General features: G+C 38.1%; 1 long non-coding RNA gene across 4 annotated transcripts in view; it reads right to left on the minus strand.

The window, feature by feature from the left end:
- LOC119844466 overlaps nucleotides 1–17288 on the minus strand; it is a 323486-nt gene that overhangs the window by 275619 nt on the left and 30579 nt on the right. For all 4 annotated transcript variants that reach the window (XR_006279406.1, XR_006279402.1, XR_006279403.1 and 1 more), the window contains exon 3: nucleotides 3963–4013. This is a non-coding gene — a long non-coding RNA (uncharacterized LOC119844466). The remainder of the gene's footprint in view (nucleotides 1–3962; nucleotides 4014–17288) is intronic.

Below are 17288 nucleotides of genomic sequence, written 5' to 3' on the forward strand. Positions count from 1 at the left end.
CATATTCAGCAGTAATTTTTTTTATTTTGCTTCTTGTAGTATTATCAATTTATTATAGGTTCTGTTAGGTGCAAGTTATAAAATGTATAACCTTCAAGTTACACAAATGTTTTTTTGGGAAAACAACACAGTGATATATGCTTTCTAACCAGTCTAATTAGTTAAGTTTGTATTAAAAACAAAAATGTGTCTCATGAGGCAACAGCAATCCAAATGTATATTCCAGCATTTTATTAAAATGTGCTCTCTCTGAACAATAAACCTCTCTCTCACTGGTCCCATTGCTGTTTCCTGTCAGAGGGCCTCAGCAGAAGATTATGGTTTAAACCAAGATAGCCTGGATAAGCATTCAATTAGAACAGAAGATGACATAGGTTAACCAATACAGCATTATGTATATATCCCTGTTTACTTATTTCCAGAACTATAGTCTAAAATAATGTTACCGGAAATACACAAAGGGTTGACATACTGCAGTCTATCATAACCATTTTTATACAAGTGAGAATAAAGAGAAAGTGACTGATGAAAGAGACATAAATAAGAGGAAATATTAGGCTTTTTTATGTATAACAAGAGGCTTCCAAAATTCTTTGGGGGGGGGAGGGAGAGGAGAGGGTGTCTGAATGTGAAAAAGAGAGAAAAGGAAAGATATTATGTATTTCTAGCAAAACATCTGTATTATGTATTCAGCAGGAACACAGTGGAAACTCTATATCCATTATCACAACAGATCTCCCCCAAGAAGAAATCACATAATAGCTTCAGTTTTAGAAGTATCACGTTGATTTAATTTTGGCTAAAAAATTCTATTGCATGGGTATTTTTAATCAAAATAGATCATTTTTATAAAGCTATAGTTCCTTAAATACTGTACAAAGATAAATAATTTAGAAATTCAATCAAATATTTTTCATATACCAATATATAGTTTTGCCAAAAATAGTTTTGTTGAACTCACTGTGAAGCTGAAAATTTCAAAGAAAAATGATAATATTGTGAAAAAAAAAGCTCCTATCCATATGGTATTTCAAAGTTCTGTTTGCCATCACTAAGTTAAAATACAACAATGGATATGAAATAAACACAAGTTTTGATCCCACAAATCCTTTGTCATGTAAATGAGTCCCATTTACTTTAGTGGGACTACTCACATGAGCATGACTTCTTGTGGGAGTCAAAATTTGCAGAATCAGGCCCTCAGTAATTGCAAAATACATTAAAACAGCAAATAGCTGAAACTGGAAACAACATTTCTGTTGTGTTAGAGTACGTTTATTCTGCTGCATTGTAATAAAAATTTTACGTATGTTCTAAAACTTTCCATGGAAAAATAATTTACAGTGTTTCTCAACTCACAAAAACAAATATGAATCCGAATATAGGAGCTTAATCACTGCTCTACAGTAATATCAAACCCAGAAAACTGTACAATAACATTATCTATATTATACATATTACTGTGCTAAACGCTTGGTATTTTAATAAATGTAATCACAATTTTATTCTCCATTAATGATGTGATACTTTGTAAAATTACTTTTCTTCGTTATAAGAGTTTGTATCTTGCTTTTGCACAAAATTTTAAGAGTAGCCAACGACCTACTTATTTGGAACAGAATTTCATAGAAATAAGGATTTGTCATATCCAAGTGTAAATTAAACATCAATTTATATTAAGGAGAGGTGTGTTAAAATAACAGCGTAATCTTTGCTAAAGTACATTTAAAAGATCAAGATTCTCCAAAAAATAAAATAAAATAAGAGAAGAGGAACAACCAGACATTAAAAAAAAACTTTTGAGATTATATAAATCCCTATTCCATCTCTTCTATTTACAGCATACAAAAATAGCTTGATCAGATTTGCAATATCAATCACAGCATTTAGAAAAATAAGTAGTCACCAGTTAGGCAAAATCAGTAAAATCTAATAACTTATTCACTTGAGGGCACATACCATTCCATGACAAAGGAATATTTTTATTTAACTATGTGGCATTCCTTTAACAGAGTCAGAAGTAACATAAAAGCAAGATAGCCACAATGATCATTTCTTTCATAACACAAAGAAGAAAAAAAGAACTATTATGTGAAATGAAAAAGATCTTCAAATACAAAGGCAACACACACAGGTGTTTGCATTTCATATATTTCATTGTGCACTTCATAGGAAGAAAAAATAGTTTCATTTGTAGATCTTACAGGGAAATAAAGAATCTCAACAAGAAGTCCTGATAAACATCTTACTTTGTTAAACATCTTCACCAGGAGAGAGAGAAAAATTAAACCAGTTGTAAGCAACCGTGGACATCTTTTGTTCCTTGATAAATATTTGTCATTGTCTTTTGTGATAAGGTCTGCTGCCTGCATTTCACATAAAAAGGCCTAGTTGTTTCTGTATAGAAAACATTTAATTAAGATCATTTCCGATTTTGTAGCCCCCTCGTGTGCTGATGAAAAAGGCAAGCAGTAAGGTAGAAAAAACAGCACCCGCTGGCTGTAAACAGGGTAGAACAAATGTCCTGCAGCTCCAAAACAAGGAAACATGGGCCCCCCTGCTGGTTAGTAATGGGGAGGAAGTTATCTCCCACAGACTGGAAATTGCTACAAGGATACCAGGAAGAGGAGAGGGAAATGGATTGCAGAATCATGGCCATGGGAAAAAAAACGGAATTAAACCACACTTTACAATTGTGTATCATTTTGGAGGTGGGGTAGAGGGAGAAGAATTTTCACAGAGCATAAGACCAAATATGTGATATATTACAAAAGTTACAAAACTGAAAAAGTTTTACTTTTAAAGAGCAAAATAATCTTAATTCCCAGAAACACTGATGAAGTGAGCTGTAGCTCACGAAAGCTTATGCTCTAATAAATTTGTTAGTCTCTAAGGTGCCACAAGTACTCCTTTTCTTTTTGTGAATACAGACTAACACGGCTGCTACTCTGAAACCTGTAACATTTCAGCATCTTCTATAATACTAGATGTTAAAAATTAGCTTAAATGTTAGATCAGGAAGAGAAAAAAGTGGGAGAAGATTTTTTACTGTGAAGCACAGATTGATAGGAATCACTCTTCTATGAAAAAATATTTATTTACTTACCTATTTTTGGTTAATCCTTTAAAAAATACAATTTTTCATCTTTGTTTTCATTGAAATTCACCAGTATAAAGTTCTTCACACACAAGTGAACACTGAAAGGCTTATTTATTTTTTAACAACTGTTTCATGTTTTATAAACACAGGGCCTTATCCTGCAGACCCTTAGCCCAGTGAGCAATCTCATTACCTTGAGTGGAAATTGCTTACATGAGTAACTGTTATTTGCAGGAGTTAGAGTTCACTAGAACAATTCCCTGCACCACAGATTTTAAAAATAAGAGGAAAAGAAATCTAGGTAACAAAATCAACGTAGGTAGGTTTTGGTACAGATAACACAGAGAATATACACAAAGTGCAAAATTTCCAAAATTCTTAATCCTTGTACACATGACACTTTCATGGAATTGCTAATGATCATAATACTGCTCTCTCAATCAAGGACACAATCAGGCAAGTTTTCTGCAGGAAGAGGTGTCAGAAACAGTAATACGAGATTTTAATGCAGGCCCATTTCAGGTCTGGGTCAAACAATTACAAATCCTCTCACTGATATCTATTTTATACTAGTTTATAAATAAGGCTCTAACAGAGTAAGAGTACATCAGATTCACTCCTTAACTGCACTCTTATGTGTGTGACTAAGACTCCTTGCAACATTTTATATGATATTTAGTTTAGGAACATGGACAGAAACAGTAACTCTCAACGTCGAAAATTATTACAGTAAAATTAAAGCATAATATTAAAAACTCAGGTAAGTAGAAATGCAGTGTACATAATCCACTAGCACATTTATACATATTAGGGGCCATATCATTCCCACTGTCCAAATATACAACAAAAGAGTTGTGCTTACATTATGGCCATGATACAAGTCCTCAATATGGATTCCAGCAGCTGAGTTTTCCTGTTTGGTAAATATTCAGAAAGCACAAAAATCAGTTTTTGCTTTAAACCCCAACAAAAGAAACTACATGGCTTACAATGATCCTTTTTCAAAGTTGGATCAACTTTTAAATGTGCAATTTACTTTTTCTCCTGATGGAACACCAGGATCTTTATTCCATGAATAAAAATGTCAACAAAAAACAAAATAAAGAACTTCTATACTGTAAAAATTTAAGACAAACACTGTAAGCACAAAAGGGCAGTTAGTGCTAAATTAATCTAAGTCCCCCCAGGAATCACAGAGTTTGTACAGATCAGCTATATAAAAAAATTAGCATATTTCTTGAAAAAATAACCATTAAAACAAAAATGTTTTAGCCAGATATTTTACCCGCTTTTTAGACAAAAGTGTGGAAAAGCCATCATGCAAAAAAGAGAGTAATATCATGGTTTGTTCACTTTACAAATATTGTCAGACTCTGGATTATACACCTGAATTGACCTAGTCTAAGTAGATCAGGTCCACTTTCACTTCAGAAGAATTACGTAACTCATCTTCCTACCAACACATCAAAAGTCTGATAACAATTGAATTTAAAATTACAGTACCTGGAGCTTGAAGTTGTTCTCAGGTTTGCTTAACAAAGCATTCTTCCTATAATAAGTATTAGTTATTATCCCATAAATTGTGTTAATAGTTTTGAACTTAAAGTACATATCCCCTATTTTAATGTTTTATACATATCCCCATTTTACGTTCATCTGTTACAGCTGTTACTGTTTAGAGATTTTTAAATTCATTGATGGTTAGAAGTCTCAAGTTAAAAATCTCTAAAACCTCAATCTTGGAAATATTTAAGGTTAAACCTAATTTTAACACTGATATAAAGTGATGTTACTGAAGGTAAGCTTGTGCATAACTGTTTGCAGGATTGGTGCCTAAAATGGCATATTTTTAGAGTACCAAAAGAATAAGAATCAAGACTTCACTTTTTGACTCTCTCCCTCTCTCTCTCATGTGTTTGTGAGCACCTGTGTAGCATAATAGATTGAAACTTTTTGGTAGGGAAATTCCATAATAAAAGGTAATGACAATAGCCAGTCAGGATAATGGTTTTCGAACAGTTTATACACATTTGACAACAAAGGAAGCAATAAATAAACCCAATCAAAGAGTGTAATGGGATTAATCCAGATTATCTCAACTGATCCTCTCGATAAATACAGTGAAACCATACTCACTTAAGAGCATTGGAGGGGATAATGAATAAGTAAAAGTTACCTGACTTCAGCATCAGCATAGGGCTGACAAGGACCATGTTGATTATACAAATTAATTTGGCATAAAAATCTAAAATTTCTGACGCTTAAGAAAAACTACCTTGAGACCTACTTTTGTTTTAACTGCACTGTTTTGTTTATGTAGCAATAAAGATATTGTGGGGTTGGATACCATGGGGATAAGTTTAGATACCATGGGGATAAGTTTTTTTAGCATATACCTACACCCTGGAAGGGTGAAAATAAATCTTTTAAATGAGCTCTGGGTTACATTTCAGCCTAAGGTCTGAGACTGACACCAAAACAAAGAAAGAAAATGATAAAACAAATATTGCCTGATAAGTCTGTTACTTATCATGAACATGGTAGTCGGTCTTCAAAGTAGAGCAGAGTTAAATATTCATCACAATTTTTTTCCTGAAAAAATCCTTGATTTCCAAAAAAACATGTCCTAAAACAGAATTATTTTTTTTTAATTTAGAGATTTTTTTGACATCTTTGGGGGAAAAGAATACCACTTTTTTTGCATTTTAAACTGCATAATTTGGTGACTGTTCACATGGTAATGGTTTTGGATTCCTGATTGTCCAAGGTCACTCCTTATGATTAGCCATGATAGTAGAAGCTGGGAGAAGCTCTACGTAAAGCTCCCTTCTGCAGTGCAAAGAACTGTGCGGGGGGGCAGTTTTTTTTGTCACTACTGTCACCACAGCCCAAAATCATGCACGATACAGGAGACCCCAAAAGGGAAGAGGAAGTGGAGATGGAATACTAGACAGAGGAGACATACAGAGTAATTACAATACCAGCAAGCTGTGATTCAACAGTGAAGAGAGTGGGTTGATTGAAGGATGAAAAATAATGTAGAAACAAAAGTAGGCCTCTCATCCAGATCACTAAGAGTGTAGTAAAGTTAGAAAACAACTCCTGGGCCCCCCTCAAGATACTCTCAAGCATAGGACACCTTTCACATACGGGATTTAAACTACTCTATACAGATACCTACTAGGTAACTCCCGTAAACTAGTATGTGTCAAAAGAGGCCATAACCTCCTCGTCCTCCAGATCTCTCCTTGAAAATCTGTGCAACAATGCCTATAAGAAATCAGTCAGTTAATTACAACTAGATTGGCAGATGAAGACAGCTGACACTTTATTAGTATTTCTTGTATTAAATATCGAACAAATTGCATATACTGACTAAAATATACTGCCCCCCAATCTGAAGCAAATACTCACCAGCAACCACACACCACACAACAGAACCACTAACCCAGGAACCTATCCTTGCAACAAAGCCCATTGCCAACTCTGTCCACATATCTATTCAGGGGATACCATCATAGGGCCTAATCACATCAGCCACACTATCAGAGGCTCCTTCACCTGCGCATCTACCAATGTGATGTATGCCATCATGTGCCAGCAATGCCCCTCTGCCATGTACATTGGCCAAACTGGACAGTCTCTATGTAAAAGAATGAATGGACACAAATCAGACATCAAGAATTATAACATTCAAAAACCAGTTGGAGAACACTTCAATCTCTCTGGTCACTCGATTACAGACCTAAGAGTGGCTATCCTTCAACAAAAAAAGCTTCAAAAACAGACTCCAAGGAGAGATTGCTGAATTGGAATTAATTTGCAAACTGGATACAATTAACTTAGGCTTGAATAGAGACTGGGAATGGATGAGTCATTACACAAAAAGAAAAGGAGTACTTGTGGCACCTTAGAGACTAACAAATTTATTAGAGCATAAGCTTTCGTGAGCTATCCGATGAAGTGAGCTGTAGCTCACGAAAGCTTATGCTCTAATAATTTGTTAGTCTCTAAGGTGCCACAAGTACTCCTTTTCTTTTTGCGAATACAGACTAACACGGCTGCTACTCTGAAACCTGTCATTATACAAAGTAAAACTATTTCCCCATGGTATTTCTCCCCCCCACCCCACCCCCCACTGTTCCTCTGATATTCTTGTTAACTGCTGGAATTAGCCTACCTTGCTTGTCACCATGAAAGGTTTTCCTCCTCTTCCCCCCCCCCCCCCCCCCCCCGCTGCTGGTGATGGCTTATCTTAAGTGATCACTCTCCTTACAGTGTGTATGATAAACCCATTGTTTCATGTTCTCTATGTGTGTGTATATAAATCTCTCCTCTGTTTTTTCCACCAAATGCATCCGATGAAGTGAGCTGTAGCTCACGAAAGCTTATGCTCTAATAAATTTGTTAGTCTCTAAGGTGCCACAAGTACTCCTTTTCTTTTTGCGAATACAGACTAACACTGCTGCTACTCTGAAACATATACTGACTGGTATCTCTCTTCCCACAACCTTGCTGTGTCACTTGCTCCCTTAGATTGCAAGTTTAACAGAACAGGGATTGAGTCTCTGTATATGTTTGTACAGAACCTACAAAGTAGGCCCCAGTTTTGACACTGGGTGCATCTACAATATTGATATTTAATATAAATATAAAAATGAGAAGAAAAAGTAGTAGTAATTCTGGGAATAGGGTCTGCAGCAGGAACAGTGACAGCATTAGGCTTTCTATAATCAGCATCAAACCTTATAACCCCATCCTTTTGGGAGATCGTAACAAGTGGAGAAGCCCAGAGATTATCAGACACTGTAATTACTGCCATTTCCATCATGCTTGCTATCTCCTTACAAACTAGGGGAGGGATAGCTCAGTGATTTGAGCATTGGCCTGCTAAACCCAGGGTTGTGAGTTCAATCCTTGATGGATCGAGGGCAAAAATTGGGGATTGGTCCTGTTTTGAGCAGGGGGTTGGACTAGATGATCTCCTGAGGTCCCTTCCAACCTTAATAGTCTATGACTTGCTCCTGCATTTTGCCTGTAGTCTGGTATGCTCTGCTGGGTGCAGGCTGTGGTTTTATGGGCCATTCCACGAGTCAGTTCTATCCTGCTGAAAAATACCTGTTGGTGACTTTGCAACACAGTCATAATCTCTGTCTTTTTAGTCCAGGTTAACCCTTTATATAGGTCAATGCTCTCTAGTGGAGTTTCACTATGGCTTTCCGTCATCAAATCAGTAAGAAGGGCTGTCTTAGAGTCCTCCTCTATACAGCATATCATGTTTACAATGGTGCCTGTGATACACTTTTAACCTGTTTATATGCACCAGATGCACAGTTTGAGGTTCAATCCTGCTGCACAACCTTTGTACACTGTAGGTAACATTATTAACCCTTTCTACCACCTCAAAAGGCCCCTCCCATGAGGTCTACATGGAGTAACACCAGTACCAAATCCCCCACATGAAATGACCAACAACAGGTATTATTTATTTCTGAGCAGCCTGGCTTTTTGTGAGGTTTTGCTGCATCAGTCCCACCATAGACTTTAAAACCTCCCTAATTTTTTGCACATATTCAGCCATCAGTTCCCCCTCTGCTTTAGTGTCACCCTCCCAGGAGTCTCCAATGATATGCAGGAGACCTCCGACCTTTCTCCCATACAGATTAAATGCAGTGAACCTCGCAGACTCTTGGGGTACCTTCCAGTAAGCAAACAACCAATAGGGTAACATTACATCTGAGCCACATGCCCTCTTGTTTACATAATTTTCAGCATAGATTTTAGGATCCCAATGAACCTCTCAACTAAATTGTTTGTCTCTGGGTGGTTTGGGGCAGATTTCAGTTGCTCTATCCATACATCCTCCGCAACTCACCAAATAGCTGGGACTTGAAATTTGACCTCCAATATGTTAAGCTCACTTTGGGAAAATCCTGCTGCTGAATATAGAGAGCAGTGCCTCAGCAATTGTTTCAGCTTCTACATTTGGCTGAGCAACTGCTTCTGGATACCTGGTGGCAAAATCCAATAATATAAAGCTTTTACTCTCTGGGTTGGCCTGGGCAACCCTAAAAAATGCTTCTTTGATCATGGATAAAGGATGCAAAGGAGACTTGCAGAGCTCCACAGGATTTTTTTCCACTTGTGACATAATTCACAAGTCTTGCAGTATTCCTTTACCTCATTTTGAAAATTGGGTCAATAGAAATTTTTCTTTTGTCTTTCATATGTCCTGTCTGTTCCCAAGTGACCAGCAAAAGGATAATTGTGAGCTAATATCATTAACTCCACACGATACTTTGTGGGCACAATTAACTGTTTATAGGGCTCCCCGAGACTTCTATATTTCCCAGATGGGGCTTCCCTGTAAATTCTTCCCTCTTCTACAAAGACCCTCCCCCTGTTCTCTTTCTCTGGGGCATTCCTGAGGATGACCTCCACCTGCTCTCTAGGGAGGTTTCTGCACTCTACTCTGCAACAAACTCCATTTGGCTTTTGCTTGCACTGAGGGCTGTCTCAAGTAAGGGAACTCCTCACTCCCCTCCCCTGGAGACAAAGTGGGTGGCTCACCAGAGACTACGGGAGCTGGAAAACCGAAAGCACAAAGACTGAGAGAAGAAAAGGCAGCAAGAGATTAAAAAGTTGGAAATGCAAAGACAGAACTCTCATGAGCCTATTTCCCCCAGAAAGCATCACAGAGGTGTAGTCAGCAGGATCTACACCCCATTGACTGGTTAGCCCAGGGCCACACTCCCAGCATTTATCTACCAGCTAACATAGATTCTAAGAGATTCAAATATGAGAAAGTCAGAAACTGGTAACGAAAAAGGTTACAGTTTGTTATTTCTCATTTGTTTATTTTGGGTAGGGGAAATAGAAGAAAGGAAACAAAGGTTGCTGAGCACACCAGATCACAGTGAGAAAAACTCTGTACAGACTGTGGCTCGAATACTACAGGGAAAACAATGGAAGGAATGAAATCTCTACTCATGGAATATGATAAGTAACAGATTAGTCCACTGAAAGCGCCTGTGGCCTAGGGTGGTACAGGTTTAGGTTTTGGCCAAGAGAGCCAAAGAGCGGGAAGCAAAGGAAAGCACCAAGGAAAAAGAGATGATAGCAGAGAAGCAAAAGCGGGAGGTAGATAAGCAACAGCAGGACGCAGAAAAAGCCAGAGGCCCACAGACACTACTGGAAAACAAGATTATGGACACCAAGAGAAGGAAAGGCACTATTGTAAAGCTAAGAAAGTTGTAAATGCAAGGACAGAAGCTTCACAGCTCTGTACCCCCAGAAAGCCTCACTCCTCTCCCCCCACTTTCAGTTGCATAAACAAATGCCTGCAGGAGCACTGAAAATTGTTTTATGTATATTAAATGGGAACTATGTGAGGGCATTTATAACTCAGGGATGTCATTAGGATAACTGCACCTCTGATCTCTTGTGGTCTTTGAGTGCCCCAAGGCTGATCAGATAGCAAGTGTGAAAAATCAGGACAGGCAGTGGGGGATAAGAGGCACCTATATAAGATAAAGTCCTGGTTAATGGGACTCTCCCTATAAAATCAGGACATCTGGTCACCCAAAGTGCCCTTCCTTTTCCCCCCACATTCAGGTGTCAGGCCTTGATCAGTCACCTTGCTCCAGGTGGAATCATGTAACTCTCTCACTCTCAGACCAGGATTTGGGCTGCAGTCCCTACATGCTAACCATGATTACTTCAGCACATCTGACTTAGGCTCAGAAGACCTTGTAGTTCTCTTCCCTCTGGGAGCAATAACAGTGGTAATAGTGACTGCACAGCCATCTCAAAGCAGAGTGTTATTTGAACAAAAAGCATTTAAGAGAGAACAGATTTTAAAACAATAAACCAGTCTACATGCTCTTTCCCCAAGGCTTGCCAGTCCCTGGAAGCTGTCCCAGTCCCAATTTCTTTAGCCTCTCCCCGCAGAGCCTCACCCTCTATCATCTTGTTTCCCTGGAGAGCTGCTAACAATTGACCCCCTGTCCCTCATACTCCTTCTCCTGAGAAATACTTTTTAACTGTTTACTGCCCCTTTGATGCGTAGGTCCAAGCCTGGCAAAATACCTGCGTCACTTTGGTCTGGATCCTGGATGTTATTATCAAAGCCATTGTGTTGCCTTCCAGCTTAGTCCCCCTGAATTCAAGCATTATGTGTGTGCAATAACCACTCCAATACCACAAACATAAGCTATTTCTAATACCCCACCGTGGTTATACAGTAATTTTACCTCACTAAGTCATAAATTACATAGCAGTTCCACAACCCTCACAGATTCTGCTGAAGTACGTACCAAACATTGATGGATTATCCTGACACAGAATTCCAGATAAATAGGTGGGCTTCACACATTTTTTGTTTTAAAATACTTTAAAATGTTCTAATATATACAAAACTGTATCTTTCATTACTACTTCTTGCATCCCACCAGACTTCCCTATTTTTGTTTGGCTAGCAAGGGACCTAAAAAGACTTGAGTATAGAAAAAATGTTTATTTTAAATGGCTTTAGCTCTATTAATACACTATTTTAATTCTAATATTTGAAACAAGTATATATAGACCACACATTTTTTTGGCACAATTCATTCCACAATCTTGCTGTAACAAGGAGAACACTTCCTGCTTCTTGGCATTGTGCTAATTGCTGAACAAACATATCAGAAGAGAAGCTCTGCCCTGTGGAGTTTATATGTTTTTCAACTGACTAAGTGATTTGTAAGCCAGTGGTCCAATGCACTAGTCAGCACACCAGAGAACTATAAGGAGACAGAGGATTTCATTCCCTTTTCTTCAGGACTCCAGTTTTATTTCTCCCAAATAAACAGTTTCACATAAGTTCCACACATAAACCATGTCTTTTTCCTCTGCCCTGAAGTCTCCTATAGGAGCCTATTTACTCCCTGTAAGCCTCACTCACTGAGTCCTCTACTTCCACCTTCTGAGGCTTTGCTCCCCCCGAATTGCTTCCATCCGTCCTAACCTGCCTCTTGCAATGCAGCACTCCCAGGTTGTCTGCCTGGAAAATAAGGAAACTCTCTCTATTCCCTTGTCATCTCTAGCCTCCTCCCTGAACTTGGGCTGCTCTTTACATGCCAGTAGTACTGGCTCTGGGTCACAATCTTCCACCATGTGACCCTGGGACTTATTCCATTCACCTGGAAAGATGTGCTGAGCTTGGCACAATGTGCAGCTGAGCCCCATCCCCTGGAAAGGGACATTTCACCTTGTGACAGGCTCCAAATGCAAAACTGGGCAGTCAGAGACTTCATGTGTAAGTACAAAACTCCCTAGAGTGCTCAAAATAAAGGTAACAATTTTACTCTCAGAAAATATTTTAAACGTGTATTATTTGCAGCCATTTAATAATATTTCAATGTTGTTAGTTTGGGGGTTTTATTCATTGTTTGGGTTTTTTAATTACCAATATGCTAAAATGACCCCTTTCCATTTAGTACTGCAAGTATACATGGTACCAGATGTGAATGAATCATTCATAGTGAATAATTTATCAAACAAATTTCACTTCTTTTCTTCACCAAGGCCTTGATCCTACAACAGGGGCAGACCTTTGGACTTGGGCACACCTCCACTGAAGGGCCCACAAGTGTGGATCAGTTTGCAGGATCAAAGCCTTAGTGATCCCCGCTCTGCACCATCTCATTCAGCGCCCGTACCCTCACCATAGGGGCATGCTGGGGACATGGATGAATAGTTACCAGAACTACACTATTTGAATTTTGAATGAAAAAGCTACATAGAACAACCCTGACTTTCTGAAGGCTTTAGGGCCATCACAACCTTTCGAAAGAACCGCACTTTAGTAAAATCAGATCAGTCAGCCCAGCAGCATTCCAGACTTAGGACACCCAGAACGCACCGTCTCCAGAGCCTTTAGTAATTTGGCCAGTGCCTCTCCACTGCTCTCTGTGCTAGGGAAACGGGGAGAACAGGGGAGAGCAGAGTTTGCTCCTAGAGACATTAATGAGTTTTAGTTAGCCAAAGTTCAGTCATCTGCAGTAGTACCATATTTATTCCAATGGATAAAATTTGGTATCACTCAGCACTTAAATGTGATGCAACCAATAGTTTCCACTTCTCAGAACAAATCTGATTCCTTGTCCATAGTAGCATAATCTGAAAATAATCAGTTACAACTTTAATGGGAAGTAAGCTTTCAAGACTGAAAGACGGTTGTGTTGTGGGGAATTTTGTTGTTGGGCCGGTTTTTACTTGTTTGGTTGGGATTTTTTGGTTTTGCTGTTTGAATGTTTGTGAGATTATAGGTGTTGCTTGTCATGGGGATTGTAGTATAACTGGATCTCTTGCTATGCAGTTTTAACCCATACTATAAAATGGGCTAAACCATAGTATTACAACTTCAGAAAAATCTCTTTGCGAAAAATATGGTTTCTTGGGTCAAGTAAATATATTTAGGGGCCATTATCAAAAAACAGGAGCAATTTCTGGGACTCAAACGATGCCACAGGCAAATATAATATCTCTGTGGTCCAGCTACCTATATTATCCTGGCTCTTTTCTGATACAGTGGTGTAGCTGGCAAACCACTTCTTGATTTGGGCCAAGATTTGGACAAATCCTTTGCGGTAACTCTGGGGAACGCAAGCTGTTTTCCTCTTTCAGCCAAGCTAGAGAACTGCAGGATGAGTGTGTGTCTAGCATGACAAATAAAAAAATCCCCCTTTGCTTGCTGCACCCGAATTCTGCCTCTGAGGGGAATATTTCATATGCCATCATTGCAACTGGAAAAATTATATGTGGTTAATTAAAGATTAACTGTACAGGCAACCTTAATGCTAGCATTTCCTAACTTTTGACCTTGCTTTAACATAGTTTTTTGTATGTAATTTCCTAGGGTTTTTTTAAAAAAAGCAAACTAAAAAAAAAAAAAGGAAATTCTTTTATGTGGAGGATATTGACACCCACATGGGTCATCAGCAGGGTTGGAACTTTTAGAGCCAACTTCACTTGTGCTAATATAGTAACGGATAGCAATAGTAGGTTGTCATCCTCTATGTGGACCAACACTAAAGTTGGAAGAGAGGCACACTTTTCCAGTGGATTTCACAGATATTTGCAGACAGCACATGAATGGCGAGACTCAGGAATCTTGAGTTGCACTCCAGACTCTGAATGCGAGTGTTCTCTAGTGGGCAGAGAGTCTTCTGCCCATTCCTTTGATCCTTGACCCCTTTTGCCCCATCTCCTGAACCTGTCCAAGCCCTTTTCTCCCCCACCCCAGCACTTAGTTCCAGTACGTTTCTCCTCACCTTGCCAGTCCCAGTCTCAGTATTCAATATTTTCACCAATAACTCGGATAACGGAGTGAAGAGTATGCTTACAAAATTTGCAGACGACATCAAGCCAGGAGGGCTGGCAAGCATTGTGGAAGACAAGATCAGAATTCAAAACAACTTTGACAAATTGGAGACTTGATCTCAGATCACCAAAATGATATTAAATAATTAAATAAAGAGAAGTGAAAGACTAAATTTAGGAAAGAAAAAAATCAAATGCACAACTACAAGTTGGAGAATAAGTGGTAGTACTGCTGAAAAAGATGTTAGGGGTTATGGTGGATTACAAATTGAATGGTTTCAGAGTAGCAGCTGTGTTAGTCTGTATCCGCAAAAAGAAAAGGAGGACTTGTGGCACCTTAGAGACTAACAAATTTATTTGAGCATAAGCTTTCCTCCTTTTCTTTTTACAAACTGAATGAGAGTCAACAATTTGATGCAGTTGCTAAACAAGGTAAGATCATTCTGGGGTGTGTTGTGTATAAGACACGGTATGTAACTGTCCTGCTCTACATGGCATGGGTGAGGCCCCAGTTGGAGTACCGTATCCAATTCTGGGTGCCACACTTTTGAAAAGATGTAGACAAAATGGAGAGAATCCACAGAATAGCAACCAGACAAGATGAAAGGTTTAGAGAACCTGACCTATGAGGAAAGGTTAAAAAAACTGGACATGTTTAATCTTGAGAAAAGAAGACTGAGGGAAGCAGGGGACCTGATAACAATCATCAAATGTGTTAAGGACTGTTATAAAGAGAATGATCAACTGTTGATGATCAACTGTTCTCCAGGTCCACTTAAGGTAGGGGAAGTAGTCTGGGCTTAATCTGCAGCAAGAAAGATTAGGTTAGATACTAGGAAAAACTGTCTAACTATAAGGGTAGTTAAACTCTGGAATAGGCTTCCAAAGGAGGTTGTGGATCTCCATAACTGGAGGATTTCAAGAGCAGATTGGACAAACACCTGTCAGGGATAGTCTAGATTTACTTGATCCTGCCTCAATGCAGGGGGCTGGACTTGATGACCTCTTGAGGCAAATCTTCAATATGAAAAGAGACTACAAAACCCAATGTCGTACTCTAACAAACTGTGTCAATCCAATGTGACTGCTTCTCGTTAATATCTCTTAAGTGAGCTCTAGTGAAGTGTCTCAAAAGTCAGAGAAAATTGTCAGTTCTTTCCAAGCTACACAAAAACTTTAGTGGAAATACAAAACTGCTGTTTTGTTTTTCACATATCAATCTAGGATATTTTTATTAACAAGAGGTATTTCCTACATACCCCATCGTATATTTCAGTATTGCATGTTACAAATGAATGAACATAATAACCAATATAAAAGTAACACATTTGATATTATCCAGTGATAAATAAAGATTGTATATCAATCTTAAAATGTTTAGTCAACCACATTATACATAATTAAGTACTAATTTTTAAAAAAATAATGGGACTTTACCCTATTTCATTGATACAATTCTCATTGTTAAAAACAGGTGTATTTCACTGCTGAGTGGTTATGTTCATTTCTTTCATATATTTGCTAATATACCTTCTCTAGATACCCCTAAAAAAACAACATAGCAAAAAGCCCTTTCATTCATGTGCACAAGGAGAAAGGAGAGGGGTCTTTTTCCTGCAGAGAAAATAGATGTAACCAGCCCGTGTTGTTTTGTATAGCCCTCAAACATTTACTGGTGATCTATGTGGTTTCTGGACTCCAAAACAGAAAGGCTTGCTTCAAATATTATTTCTAGGAATCCCTTAGAAAAACTGTTTTAAATAAATGTAAGCAATGTCCATACAAAGCAGGACCAATTACAAATAATCCTTTTGCAAAATGGAAGATTGTCCTCATAGCAAAGATTTCAGAGACAAATATTGCTTATTTGGGATGAAGCAGGCAAAAATGTATTAGTGCTATTTCTTATATTGCTGTTATTCACTTTCAGTGTCTCAGACAGGTTTGCCGTATTTCTAACATTCCTCATATAGCCTAAAAATCAGTGGATAAATAATACATGGTAGCCCATGCATTACATCTGGAGCATCAGGTCAGCAATATAATTTTCTTTATTCAAGAAGTTCCTCGATCAATATTTTTGTGTCTGGAATGGTAACTTTTAAAGGAAAGAGACAACTACTCTCTCACTATGGGCTATACATTCTGCTATCCCAGCTCACTATAAATACTACATTACAACATAGTCTCACTGTAGTTAATGGGTCTCTCCCTGTGGAGTAAGATACTATTCAGTGTGAATTAGGGAATCTGACCCTATATTATTGCGACTGCCAGAATTTAAAACAAACTAGATAACATCTTCTTATATAGAATGTAAAAACTAAAGCAGCAGCAAGGACCACAAGCAGCTTTGCCAGAGAATAAGATATGAATGGTAGGAGAAAAAACAGTAAATGTAACAGAAGTAAGGTACTTACACATATAAATACTATATGAAAGTGAAGGCTTTTGAACTTTGCCCTTCAGCATAAACCATATATTAGGTAATATCAATGTCATGTATAATATATGTGCTAAAATAGTACTGAGACATGCTGAAAGCAGCTAGAAAATAATCATATTTGAATTTTAAATCATTTAAATTTCAATTCTGAATATATAAGGGACCATTCTTGAGACAGCAATGGGAGCTGAAGGTGCTCAACACCTTTGAGGATTAGGCCCCAAATGGTAAGCAGTTGGTCAATTTGTTTAGTATGTTTACAAAACTTCTAACTGCATATATACAGTACTGGGTTAACTCTGCATAAGGACTTTAATAAAAATATTTTCAAAAGCCCAAGTAAAAGACTAGAATTCCCTTACCTCCATCCAAGTAACCAAC

Source organism: Dermochelys coriacea, chromosome 1 (genome assembly GCF_009764565.3).
Source record: "Dermochelys coriacea isolate rDerCor1 chromosome 1, rDerCor1.pri.v4, whole genome shotgun sequence".
Classification (NCBI taxonomy): Eukaryota; Metazoa; Chordata; order Testudines; family Dermochelyidae; genus Dermochelys; species Dermochelys coriacea.